This window comes from Phyllobates terribilis, unplaced genomic scaffold, assembly GCF_046119375.1.
Source record: "Phyllobates terribilis strain yellow unplaced genomic scaffold, ASM4611937v1 Scaffold_11__3_contigs__length_659146591, whole genome shotgun sequence".
In the NCBI taxonomy this organism is placed as follows: domain Eukaryota; kingdom Metazoa; phylum Chordata; class Amphibia; order Anura; family Dendrobatidae; genus Phyllobates; species Phyllobates terribilis.
This window is the reverse complement of record NW_027362771.1, coordinates 609,627,195-609,641,749: the sequence shown is the minus strand read 5'-3', so window position 1 is coordinate 609,641,749 and position 14,555 is coordinate 609,627,195. Positions and strand designations below refer to the sequence as shown.

The window sequence follows — 14,555 nt, the reverse complement described above, 5'->3', positions numbered from 1 at the left end:
GGCTACTACACTGACTAACACACTCTGCAATAGGCCAAAAAGGATTAGCTTTGCTAGATTCAGCCAAATGCTGTGAAAAAAACTTGCACAGCGCTGGCACAGACCTGCCTGGCAAAAACTGATAGGAACTGATGTAACCTAGTCCTGAAAAGGACTGCAATTACAATTAGTCTTTACTCCCACAATCTATCTATTTAAGAGCACAGACCTGCCTGATAAAAGTCGTAGGAAATGCTGTAACCTAGTCCTTAAAAGGACTGCAATCACAACTATTCTCTACTCCCAAGCTATCTGTAGATTTGTGCGAAAATTGGCTTGAAATTAACAAGGTATAGCGCACACAGCAACAGTGGTGCCGTCTAACACGCAGCTGCAGCAGTGAGAAAATGGTGGCGATGGGGAAAATGGCTTGGTCTTATAGGGCAAGGACATGTGACATACACTGCCAATGACACATGCCCTTGCTTGTGTGAAAAAAGCACTTCGCTCCGTGTGTGCGCTGCTGATAGGCTGACAGATTGCACCTCCCCACTGTAAATGCGGGAAAGAGAAAAAAAAATGGAGATCTTCATTATTCCTGCAGAGATCCAACCCCTGCCCCTCCCCCCACCCCGCTGTACTCTCAAACTGCGTATTAACATTAATTTTCATCATTACTGAGAAAAAATCCAGTTATGATTTTGGTGCACGAACAGTTATCGAACATAACCTCGAACAGCCAAATTTTTCTCAAATCGTTCGTGTTCGCCGAACGGCTCGAACACCGCCCAAAACAGCTCGAATTTGAGATTGGCGAACAGTTCGAGCAGAACAACGCTCATCTCTAATCTATACCACCTAATTCAGTGTCAATGTACAAACAAATCCCTGATAACTACGTTACTCATGCATAATAACATTTGTGTTTTTGTCTAATTAGCTATACAATGTTTTCTGCAACTTATATCATTAGCAAATTTCTGATTTAAATAAGTTTGAACATCCATATGAGGTAGCGTGGCCGAGCGGTTTAAGGCACTGTATTAAGGCTCCAGTCTCTCTGGAGGCGTGTGTTCAAATCCCACTGCTGCCATTATATATTTGGATCTAATTTTTACGAAAAATTAGGAAACAGTTGAGGAAGTAAAGGGGGTTGAGAATTTAGGAGGCAGCGGTTTTTCTATCCTATACTTTTGAACTACAAAAGGTGGAAAACCTGCGAAAACTGAGATTTTAAGATTGGACTGTACAAAGGCAGTTTTTAATGGACTCAGTAAAAAGGAAGGAAAGGTAGGATGTTCTAAAGGAAAGACATGTTCAGGAAGGAAGGGAGATTTTGCAAAATTAAATTCTCACTGCGCAATCAGTAACAATCCCGAAAAGAAGGAAGAATGGAAAGCATTTATGGAGACCAGGATGGCTGAATACTGAACTTAAAAGCTTGCTAAAAAGGAACAAAGAAATGAATATCAAATGAAAAGAAGGGTTCATATCTAAAGAAGAATATAATGCTGTCTGCACGGAAAGCTGGGCTAGCGTTAGAAGAGATAAAGCCAGTAATGAACTGAGGCTTGCAAGAGAGACCAAAAGCAATAAGAAAGGATTTGGAAGTAAGTCAAAAGTTAAAGAAAAGCCAAAGATGCTATAGGATTTTTAAAGGATGAAAAGGGTAAAGTGGTCAATAATGATGTTGAGAAGACTGAACTTTTAAATTCCTATTTTGCTTCTGTGTTCTCTAAGAAAGCAAATGTAACATCAAGTGATCTTCACTGTGCTGTACAAGAAAAGGAACATGTGAACAAGTCATGCGTATGAATACTGCATATGAGTGGTCATGCTGGCTTTAGGCATCAGAATTAAATACATCATTTACCATCTATGTTACATCCATGTCAGTTCAATCAATGATCAATCATTCTCAAAATTTGCCAAAATCAATCTTGGTTAAAAGATGTCTAACTGCTAGCTCATATCCCTGCTGACTTTTTAGGTTTATCAATACAGGATGAGCAGAGTGATTAGCAAACATTAACAGAGCCATGCTGCTTCATCTGCTTTCCAGTAAGTCACTATAGTGAAGGATTCATAGCTACACTGCTCTGCACTGCTGTATAATGTTTTCCTTGCTGCTGCTTCTGATTATCTGTTACGTACAGGAAGGGATCTAGAAATCCTTCATGTTTGAGTGTCCTGTATATGGGAGATCATAGCAAGTAATCTATACCACCTAATTCAGTGATATCTAAAAATTAGCGGATGAGAAAACAGAGGAAAGATTAGTTAAATATCTGGATACAAGTCATATGTTTTGTAAAATGGTGCCCCAGAGTCAATGTACAAACAATTCCCTGATAATTACATTGCTGTTGCATAATAACATTTGTCTTTTTGTCTTATTGGATATAAAATATTTTCTGCCACTTACATCAAAAGCAAACTTCTGATATAAATAACTTTAAACATCTGTAAGAAGTAGCGTGGCCGAGCGGTCTAAGGCGCTGGATTTAGGCTTCAGTCTCTGTGGAGGTGTGGGTTCAAGTCCCACTGCTGCCATTATTTATTTGGATCTAATTTTTACCAAAAATTAGGAAATGGTTGAGGAATAAAGGGGTTTGAGAACTTAGGAGGCAGCGATCATGCTAAACTTTAATTTTGAACTACAAAAGGAAGAAAATATGCGAAAACTGAGATTATAAGATTGTACTGTAGAAAGGAAGTTTTTAATGGACTCAGTAAAAAGGAAGGAAAGGTAGGATGTTCTAAAGGAAAGAAATGTCCAGAAAGGATGGGAGATTTTGCTTAATTAAATTCTCACTGCACAATCAGTAACAATCCCAAAAAGAAGGAAGAATGGAAAGCATTTATGGAGACCAGGATGGCTGAATACTGAACTTAAAAGCTTGCTAAAAAGGAACAAAGAAATGAGTATCAAATGGAAAGAAGGGTTCATATCTAAAGAAGAATATAATGCTGTCTGTAGGGAAAGCTGGGCTAGCGTTAGAAGAGCTAAAGCTAGTAATGAATTGAGGCTTGCAAGAGAGACCAAAAGCAATAAGAAAGGATTTTGGAAGTAAGTCAAAAGTAAAAGAAAAGCCAAAGATGCTATAGGATTTTTAAAGGATGAAAGGGTAAAGTGGTCAATAATGATGTTGAGAAGACTGAACTTTTAAATTCCAATTTGGCTTCTGTGTTCTCTAAGAAAGCAAATGTAACATCAAGTGATCTTCACTGTGCTGTAGAAGAAAAGGAACATGTGAACAAGTCATACGTATGAATACTGCATATGAGTGGTCGTGCTGGTTTTAGGCATCAGAATTAATTACATCATTTACCATCTATGTTACATCCATGTCAGTTCAATCAATGATCAACCATTCTCAAAATTTGCCAAAATCAATCTTGGTCAAAAGAAGTCTAACTGCTAGCTCATATCCCTGCTGCCTTTTTAGGGTTATCAATACAGGATGAGCAGAGTGATTAGCAAACATAAACAGAGCCATGCTGCTTCAGCTGCTTTCTAGTAAGTCACCCTAGTGATGGATTCATAGCTACACTGCTCTGCACTGCTGTATAATGTCTTCCTTGCTGCTGCTTCTGATTATCTGTTACGTACAGGCAGTGGTGTAGGAATCCTTCATGTTTGAATGTCCTGTATATGTGAGATCATAGCAAGTAATCTATACCACCTAATTCAGTGATATCTAAAAATTAGCGGATGAGCCAACAGAGGAAAGATTAGTTAAATATCTGGATACAAGTCATATGTTTTGTAAAATGGTGCCCCAGAGTCATTGTACAAACAAATTCCTGATAATTACGTTGCTGTTGTATAATAACATTTGTCTTTTTGTCTTATTGAATATAAAATATTTTCTGCCACTTACATCAAAAGCAAACTTCTGATATAAATAACATTGAATATCTTTGAAAGGTAGAGTGGCCGATTGGTCTAAGGCGCTGGATTTAGACTCCAGTCTCTCTGGAGGCTTGGTTTCAAATCCCACAGCTGCCGTTATTTATTTGGATATAATTTTTACCAATAATTAGGAAATAGTTGAGGAAGTAAAGGGGATTGAGAATTTAGGAGGCAACAGTAATTCTATCCTATACTTTTGAACTACAAAAGGTGGAAAACCTGCGAAAACTGAGATTTTAAGATTGGACTGTAGAAAGGCAGTTTTTAACCGGTTCCCGACCGCCCACTGTAGATAAACGTCCGCGCTGCCTGGGCTCTGTGCAGCGCCGACGTTTAAAAACGGTGGGAGGTCTCGCAGTGGTCAGGACCCCTTGGGTTCTGCAAGCACTGCGATTCCGGTGCAGAGCGTTGGCTCTGACAGGGAACATCATCGGGACCTGATTAGATCAGGTCCCAGTGATGTTAACCCTTTGCTGTCTTCTATATGCTGCGATCTATAGTGATCGCGGCATATAGGAGACAGCAGGAGGAGAGGGGGTCGTCTTACTTACCTCCGAAGACCTCCGTTTCGTTTGAGGACCTGGGGTTGCTATGGCAGCTGGAGGTCACATGACCGCCTCCAGCTCTGCCATATATGGTGTCTCCAGACAGGAGACTGACTGAAACAGTCATTGAAGATCTCATGTAATGTAATACATGTCTATTACATTACATGAGATCAGTGATCAGAAAAATAAAAATTAATCTCCCATACAGGGACTAAGTAAAAATGTAAAAAAAAGTAAAAAAAGTAAAAAGTAAAAAAAAAGTTTTTAAACTATTAAAAAAAAATCACAAAATAAATAAAAATAAATAAATAAAATATTAAACCAATAAATCCGTATATTTTTACAAAACCAAAAAAAGTACACATATTTGGTATCGCCGCCTCCGAAACAACCCGAGCTATAAAACTGTCACACTAATTAACTACTTCTGTGCACACCGTAATAAAAATAAATAAAAAACGGAGCAAAAAAATATGCTTTTTCATCATATCGCCAAACAAAAAGTGGAAAAAATGCGATCAAAAAGCAGAATATGAATAAAAATGGTACCACTGAAAACGTCATCTTGTTCCGCAAAAAAAAGCCACCATACAGCTCCATCAGCCGAAAAATAAAAAAGTTATAGCGCTCAGAATAAAGCAATGCAAAAAAAATATTTTTTTTTCTATAAAATTGTTTTATTGTGTAAAAGCGCCAAAACATAAAAAAAATACAGTAAGTGTAGTATCGCTGTAAACGTACTGACCCGAAGAATAACGCTGCCTGATCACTTTTACCACACGCAGAACGGCATAAAAAAACCCTCAAAAAACAATTCCTGAAGTGTTTGTTTTTGTTAATTTTACCTTCCAAAAAACGGAATAGAAAGCGATCAAAAAATGTCACGTACCCAAAAATGGTTCCAATAAAAATGTCAACTCGTTCCGCAAAAAACAAGCCATCACATGACTCTGTCAGACGAAATATGTAAAAATTATAGCTCTCAAAATATGGTGATGCAAAAACTAGATTTTGCAAAAAAAGCGTATTTTAGTGTGTGACAGCTGTCAGTCATAAAAACCCGATATAAATCTGGTATCTCTGTAATCGCACCGACCCAAAGAATAAAGTAATCTAATCAGATATATCACACTTGGAACAGCATAAAAAATAAATAAAACAAATATTATTCACCTGCTACTGATTTGTTTATTATGTCTCCCAAAGATCCCAGTAAGGCTCTGCTCACATTTATCCTGTGCTCTGCGCTGAGCACTTACACCAGAGTTTCCGTGTAAATCTCTGAAATATGTGATTCAGCCGGAACCCATGATGGAAGATTCCCTGTAATGAGGCAGATATAGGCCACTGTGGACGCCGTCTAGCCTGGGATCCCACGGTGTCATTTGTTTTAGGCGTGCATAAAAGTGCGGTTGGCCACAGTTTTCTGCACTTCTGAAAAAAAAAGGACACCACTAAACAGAGGCCAGACGGAGTCCAGAGTAACTCTGCTGCCTCATTATAGTGAATGGATCCTGCAGGGGTTTCATCTGAATTACATCACTTGGAAATTTAGATGGAAACCCCGTTTTAAGTGCTCAGCCTAGAGCGCCGGATAAATGTTACGTAAAATGTTCCCAATAAAAGCTTCAACTCAGTCCTCAAAAAAAGCTAGTCCCCACTCAGGTCCGTCATCTGTTAAAAATATAAGGGACTTCCAAGTTACTGGTAGCAGAAAGGCTCTGCAAAAGCAAAATGGTCCTTGCCCCCCAAAAGAAATTCAGAAAATTTTGTGCTCCCAAATCCAAATGCCTATTCTACAATAATTTGTTCTCCAATTGTCAAATAGCGCTCCGTCCCTCCCAGATCTCGCCGTATGGCTGAGTGGTACGATACAGCCACATATGGGGTATTGCCACTTTTAGAAGAAATTGTGTGACGCATTTCGGCACCATTTTTACCCATTGCCCTGTGTGAAAATGTAAAATCTGAGGGTAAAACATTTTTTTGTGGTAAAAATATAATTATGCTTTTTTCACTGCCCAATGGTATAAATTAAAAAATAAAAAAATACTCACTACTTCCCTAGATGAATTCCTTGAGAGGTGTAGTTTACAAAATGGGGTCACTTGTGGGGGTTTCTGCTGTTTTGGCATGTCAGCGACTCTTCAAATGTGACATGGTGTCTGCTGCCTATCCCAGCCAACATAGCGCTCCTTTCTCTTCCGAACCCTGCCGTACACCAAAGCAGTGGTTTTCCCCCACATATGGGGTATCGGCGTACTCAGGAGAAATTGTACAACAAATTTCATGGTGCAATTTATCCTGTTACCCTTATGATAATGCAAAATTAGGGAATGAAAAACATTTTTTATGGGAAAAATGTGAAAATTTTATTTTTACGGCTCAACATTATAAACTTCTGTGAAGCAGCTGGGGGAGCAAGGTACTAACCACACATCTAGATAAGTTCCCTAAGGGGTATAGTTTCCAAAATGGTGGCACTTGTGGGGGGTTTCCACTGTTTAGGCACATTAGGGGCTCCCCAAATGTGACATGGCGTCCGCTAATTATTCAAACAAATTTTACATTCAAAAAGTCAAATGGTGCTACTTCCCTTTCAAACCCTGCCATGTGCCCAAACAGTAATTTGCCTTCACATATGGGGTATCGGCGTGTTCAGGAGAAATTGTACAACAAATTTCATGGTGCAATTTATCCTGTTACCCTTATGATAATACAAAATTAGGGAATGAAAAACATTTTTTGAGGGAAAAATGTGAAAATTTTATTTTTACGGCTCAATATTATAAACTTCTGTGAAGCAGCTGGGGGTGCAAGGTGCTCACAACACATCTAGCTAAGTTCCCTAAGGCGTCTAGTTTCCAAAATGGTGGCAATTGTGGCGTGTTTCCACTGTTTAGGCACATTAGGGGCTCCCCAACTGCGACATGGCGTCTGCTAATTATTCAAACAAATTTTACATTCAAAAAGTCAAATGGCGCTCCTTCCCTTTCAAACCCTGCCATGCGCCAAAACAGTAATTTGCCTCCACATATGGGGTATCAGCGTGTTCAGGAGAAATTGCACAACAAATTTCATGGTGCAATTTATCCTATTACCCTTATGATAATGCAAAATTAATGGATGAAAAACGGTTTTGTGGGAAAAATGTGAAAATTTTATTTTTACAACTCAATATTATAAACTTCTGTGAAGCACCTTGGGGTTCAAGGTGCTCACCACACATCTAGATAAGTTACCCAAGGGGTCTAGTTTCCAAAATGGTGTCACTTGTGGGGGGTTTCCACTGTTTAGGCACATCAGGAGCTCTCCAAACGCAACATGGCGTCTGCTAATTATTCAGACAAATTTTACATTCAAAAAGTCTAATGGCGCTCCTTCCCTTCCGAACCCTGCAGTGCGCCCAAACAGTGGTTTTCCCTCACATATGGGGTGTCAGCACGCTCAAGAGAAATTGCACAAAAAAAGTTGGGGTCCATTTTTTCCTGTTACTCCTGTGAAAATAAAAAAAATTGGGTTTAAAGTAACATTTTTGTGAAAAAAGTTAAATGTTAATTTTTTTCTTCCACATTACAAAAATTCCTGTGAAGCACCTGAAGGGTTAATAAAGTTTTTGAATGTGGTTTTGAGCACCTTGAGGTGTGCAGTTTTTAGAATGGTGTCACTTTTGGGTATTTTCTGTCATAAAGACCCCTCAAAGTAGCTTCAAATATGATGTGGTCCCTAAAAAAATGTTTTTGTAAATTTTGTTGGAAAAATGAGAAATCGCTGGTCAACTTTTAACCCTTATAGCTCCCTAACAAAATAAAATTTTGGTTCCAAAATTGTGCTGATGTAAAGTAGACATGTGGGAAATGTTATTTATTAACTATTTTGTGTGACATATCTCTCTGATTTAAGGGCATGAAAACTCAAAATTTGAAAATTGCAAAATTTTCAAAATTTTCACCAAATTTCTGATTTTTTCACAAATAAACACAAGTTATATCGAAGAAATTTTATGACTATCATGAAGTACAATATGTCATGAAAAAATAATCTCAGAATCAGGGGAATACGTTGAAGCGTTCCAGAGTAATTACTTCATAAACTGGCAGTGGCCAGAATTGAAAAAATTGGCCCGGTCACGAAGGCAAAAAGAGGCTCTGGCGCGAAGTGGTTAATGGACGCAGTAAAAAGGAAGGAAAGGTAGGATGTTCTAAAGGAAAGAAATGTCCATGACGGATGGGAGATTTTGCTAAATTAAATTCTCACTGCACAATCAGAAACAATCCCGAAAAGAAGGAAGAATGGAAAGCATTTATGGAGACCAGGATGGCTGAATACTGAACTTAAAAGCTTGCTAAAAAGGAACAAAGAAATGAATATCAAATGGAAAGAAGGGTTCATATCTAAAGAAGAATGTAATGCTGTCTGCAGGGAAAGCTGGGCTAGCGTTAGAAGAGCTAAAGCCAGAAATGAATTGAGACTTGCAAGAGAGACCAAGAGCAATAAGAAAGGATTTTGGAAGTGAGTCAAAAGTTAAAGAAAAGCCAAAGATGCTATAGGATTTTTAAAAGATGAAAAGGGTAAAGTGGTCAATAATGATGTTGAGAAGACTGAACTTTTAAATTCCTTTTTGGCTTCTGTGTTCTCTATGAAAGCAAATATAACATCAAGTGATCTTCACTGTGCTGTAGAAGAAAAGGAACATGTGAACAAGCCATACGTATGAATACTGCATATGAGTGGTCATGTTGGCTTTAGGCATCAGAATTAATTACATAATTTACCATCTATGTTACATCCATGTCAGTTCAATCAACGATCAACCATTCTCAAAATTTGCCAAAATCAATCTTGGTCAAAAGAAGCCTAACTGCTAGCTCATATCCCTGCTGCCTTTTTGGGGTTATCAATACAGGATGAGCAGAGTGATTAGCAAACATAAACAGAGCCATGCTGCTTCTGCTGCTTTCCAGTAAGTCACCCTAGTGATGGATTTACAGCTACACTGCTCTGCACTGCTGTATAATGTCTTCCTTGCTTCTGCTTCTGATTATCTGTTACGTACAGGCAGGGGTGTAGGAATCCTTCATGTTTGAGTGTCCTGTATATGGGAGATCATAGCAAGTATTCTATACCACCTAAATCAGTGATATCTAAAAATTAGCGGATGAGCCAACAGAGGAAAGATTCGTTAAATATCTGGATACAAGTCATATGTTTTGTAAAATGGTGCCCCAGAGTCAATGTACAAACAAATCCCTGATAACTACGTTGCTCATGCATAATAACATTTGTATTTTTGTCTAATTAGATATACAATGTTTTCTGCAACTTATATCATTAGCAAATTTCTGATTTAAATAAGTTTGAAAATACTTATGTGGTAGCGTGGCCGAGCGGTATAAGGTGCTGGATTAAGTTTCCTGTCTCTCTGGAGGTGTGGGTTCAAATCCCACTGCTGCCAGAATTTATTTGGATCTAATTTTTACCAAAAATTAGGAAATATTTGAGGAAGTAAAGGGGATTGAGAATTTAGGAGACAGCAGTAATTCTATCCTATACATTTGAACTACAAAAGGTGGAAAACCTGCGAAAACTGAGATTTTAAGATTTGACTGTAGAAAGACAGTTTTAAATGGACTCAGGAACAAGGAAGGAAAGGTACGATGTTCTAAAGGAAAGAAATGTGCAGGAAGGATGGGATATTTTGCTAAATTAAATTCTCACTGCACAATCAGTAACAATCCCAAAAAGAAGGAAGAATGGAAAGCATTTATGGAGACATGGATGGTTGAATACTGAACTTAAAAGCTTGCTAAAAAGGAACAAAGAAATGAATATCAAATGGAAAGAAGAATATAATGCTGTCTGCAGGGAAAGCTGGGCTAGTGTTAGAAGAGCTAAAGCAAGTAATGAAGTGAGGCTTGCAAGAGTGACCAAAAGCAATAAGAAAGGATTTTGGAAGTAAGTCAAAAGTTGAAGAAAAGCGAAAGATGCTATAGGATTTTTAAAGGATGAAAAGGGTAAAGTGGTCAATAATGATGTTGAGAAGACTGAACTTTTAAATTCCTGTTTTGCTTCTGTGTTCTCTAAGAAAGCAAATGTAACATCAAGTGATCTTCACTGTGCTGTAGAAGAAAAGGAACATGTGAGCAAATCATATGTATGAATACTGCATACGAGTCGTCATGTTGGCTTTAGGCATCAGAATTAATTACATAATTTACCATCTATGTTACATCCATGTCAGTTCAATCAATGATCAAACTTTCTCAAAATTTGCCAAAATCATTCTTGGTCAAAAGAAGACTAACTGCTAGCTCATATCCCTGCTGCCATTTTAGGGTTATCAATACAGGATGAGCAGAGTGATTAGCAAACATAAACAGAGACATGCTGCTTCTGCTGCTTTCCAGTAAGTTACCCTAGTGATGGATTCACAGCTACACTGCTCTGCACTGCTGTATAATGTCTTCCTTGCTGCTGCTTCTGATTATCTGTTACGTACAGGCAGGGGTGTAGGAATCCTTCATGTTTGAGTGTCCTGTATATGGGAGATCATAGCAAGTAATCTATACCACCTAATTCAGTGATATCTAAAAATTAGCAGATGAGAAAACAGAGGAAAGATTAGTTAAATATCAGGATACAAGTCATACCTTTTGTAAAATGGTGCCCCAGTGTCAATGTACAAACAAATCCCTGATAATTACGTTGCTGTTGCATAATAACATTTGTCTTATTGGATATAAAATATTTTCTGCCACTTACATCAAAAGCAAACTTCTGATTTAAATAACTTTAAAGATCTGTAAGAGGTAGCGTGTCTCTGGAGGCGTGGGTTCAAATCCCACCACTGCCATTAATTAGTTGGATCAAATTTTTTCCAAAAATTAGGAAAAAATTGAAGAAGTAAAGGGGATTGAGAATTTAGGAGGCAACAGTAATTCTATCCTGTACTTTTGAACTAAAAAATGTGGAAATCTTGCGAAAACTGAGATTTTAAGATTGGACTGAAGAAAGGCAGTTTTTAATGGACTCAGTAAAAAGGAAGGAAAGGTAGGATGTTCTAAAGGAAAGAAATGTCCAGGAAGGATGGGAGATTTTGCTAAATTAAATTCTCACTGCACAATCAGTAACAATCCCGAAAAGAAGGAAGAATGGAAAGCATTTATGGAGACCAGGATGGCTGAATACTGAACTTAAAAGCTTGCTAAAAAGGAAAAAAGAAATGAATATCAAATGAAAAGAAGGGTTCATATCAAAAGAAGAATATAATGCTGTCTGCAGGGAAAGCTGGGCTAGCATTAGAAGAGCTAAAGCCAGTAATGAAGTGAGGCTTGCAAGAGAGACCAAAAGCAATAAGAAAGGATTTTGGAAGTAAGTCAAAAGTTAAAGAAAAGCCAAAGATGCTATAGGATTTTTAAAAGATAAAAAGGGTAAAGTGGTCAATAATGATGTTGAGAAGACTGAACTTTTAAATTTCTGTTTTGCTTCTGTGTTCTCTAAGAAAGCAAATGTAACATAATGTGATCTTCACTGTGCTGTAGCAGAAAAGGAACATGTGAGCAAGTCCTATGTATGGATACTGCATATGAGTGGTCATGTTGGCTTTAACAAAGAACACAGCTCTGTGTTCGAAACACATTGCGTTTTTTACATGTGAGATTCCCCGATGTAATTTGGAAATTTTTAAACTGCGTGGATTTGCTTCAATAAATATTTTCACTTTTGGAAGCTGGTTTCTTTAACTTTTTTTTTTTTTTTTCATGTTGGCTTTAGGCATCAGAATTAGTTACATAATTTACCATCTATGTTACATCCATGTCAGTTCAATCAATGATCAACCATTCTCAAAATTTGACAAAATCAATCTTGGTCAAAAGAAGTCTAACTGCTAGCTGCTTCTGATTATCTGTTACGTACAGGCAGGGGTGTAGGAATCCTTCATGTGTGAGTGTACTGTATATGGGAGATCATAGCAAGTAATCTATACCACCTAATTCAGTGATATATGAAAATTAGCGGATGAGCCAACAGAGGAAAGATTAGTTAAATATCTGGATACAAGTCATATGTTTTGTAAAATGGTGCCCCAGAGTCAATGTACAAACAAATCCCTGATAATTACGTTGCTGTTGCAAAATAACATTTGACTTTTTGTCTTATTGGATATAAAATATTTTCTGCCACTTACATCAAAAGCAAACTTCTGATATAAATAAATTTAATCCTCTGTAAGAGGTAGCGTGGCCAAGCGGTCTATGGTGCTGGATTTAAGCTCCAGTCTCTCTGGAGGCGTGGGTTCAAATCCCACTGCTGCCATTATTTATTTGGATCTAATTTTTAACAAAAATTAGGAAACGGTTGAGGAAGTAAAGGGGATTGAGAACTTAGGAGGCAGCGATCATGCAATCCGATAATTTTGAACTAGAAAAGGAGGAAAACCTGCGAAAACTGAGATTTTAAGATTGGACTGTAGAAAGGGAGATTTTAATGGACTCAGTAAAATGGAAGGAAAGGTAGGATGTTCTAAAGGAAAAAATGTCCAGTAAGGATGGGAGATTTTGCTAAATTAAATTCTCACTGCACAATCAGTAACAATCCCGAAAAGAAGGAAGAATGGAAAGCATTTATGGAGACCAGGATGGCTGAATACTGATCTTAAAAGCTTGCTAAAAAGGAACAAAGAAATGAATATCAAATGGAAAGAAGGGTTCATATCTAAAGAAGATTATAATGATGTCTGCAGGGAAAGCTGGGCTAGCGTTAGAAGAGCTAAAGCCATTAATGAATTTAGGCTTGCAAGAGAGACCAAAAGCAATAAGAAAGGATTTGGAAGTAAGTCAAAAGTTAAAGAAAAGCCAAAGATGCTATAGGATTTTTAAAAGATGAAAAGGGTAAAGTGGTCAATGATGATGTTGAGAAGACTGAACTTTTAAATTCCTATTTGGCTTCTGTGTTCTCTAAGAAAGCAAATGTAACATCAAGTGATCTTCACTGTGCTGTAGAAGAAAAGGAACATGTGAACAAGTCATACGTATGAATACTGCATTTGAGTGGTCATGTTGGCTTTAGGCATCAGAATTAATTACATAATTTATCATCTATGTTACATCCATGTCAGTTCAATCAACGATCAACCATTCTCAAAATTTGCCAAAATCAACCTTGGTCAAAAGAAGTCTAACTGCTAGCTCATATCCCTGCTGCCTTTTTAGGGTTATCAATACAGGATGAGCAGAGTGATTAGCAAACATAAACAGAGCCATGCTGCTTCTGCTGCTTTCCAGTAAGTCACCCTAGTGATGAACTCGTAGCTACATTGCTCTGCACTGCTGTATAAGGTGTTCTTTGCTGCTGCTTCTGATTATCTGTTACGTACAGGCAGGGAGGTAGCAATCCTTCATGTTTGAGTGTCCTGTATATGGGAGATCATAGCAAGTAATCTATACCACCTAATTCAGTGATATCTAAAAATTAACGGATGAGCCAACAGAGGAAAGATTAGTTAAATTTCTGGATACAAGTCATATGTTTTGTAAAATGGTGCCCCAGAGTCAATGTACAAACACATCCCTGATAACTACGTTGCTCATGCATAATAACATTTGTATTTTTGTCTAATTAGATATACAATGTTTTCTGCAACTTATATCATTAGCAAATTTCTGACTTAAATAAGTTTGAAAATGTTTATGAAGTAGTGTAGCCGAGCAATCTAAGGTGCTGGATTAAGGCTCCAGTCTCTCTGGAGGCGTGGGTTCAAATCCCACCACTGCCAATATTTATTTGGATTTTTTTTTTACGAAAAATTAGGAAATAGTTGAGGAAGTAAAGGGGATTGAGAATTTAGGAGGCAGCGGTAATACTATCCTATACTTTTGAACTACAAAAGGTGGAAAACCTGCGAAAACTGAGATTTTAAGATTGGACTGTAGACAGGCAGATTTTAATGGACTCAGTAAAAAGGAAGGAGAGGTAGGATGTTCTAAAGGAAAGAAATGTCCAGGAAATATGGGAGATTTTGCTAAATTAAATTCTCACTGCACAATCAGTAACAATCCCAAAAAGAAGGAAGAATGGAAAGCATTTATGGAGACCAGGATCGCTGAATACTG

General features: G+C 37.6%; 2 non-coding genes across 2 annotated transcripts; both read left to right on the top strand.

The window, feature by feature from the left end:
• Nucleotides 1-2,450: 2,450 nt before the first annotated feature.
• TRNAL-UAG (transfer RNA leucine (anticodon UAG)) lies at nucleotides 2,451-2,532 on the top strand. The gene has a single exon. It is a non-coding gene; the product is annotated as a tRNA-Leu (tRNA).
• Nucleotides 2,533-12,677: 10,145 nt separating this feature from the next.
• TRNAL-UAA (transfer RNA leucine (anticodon UAA)) lies at nucleotides 12,678-12,759 on the top strand. Its single transcript has one exon. It is a non-coding gene; the product is annotated as a tRNA-Leu (tRNA).
• Nucleotides 12,760-14,555: the final 1,796 nt, after the last annotated feature.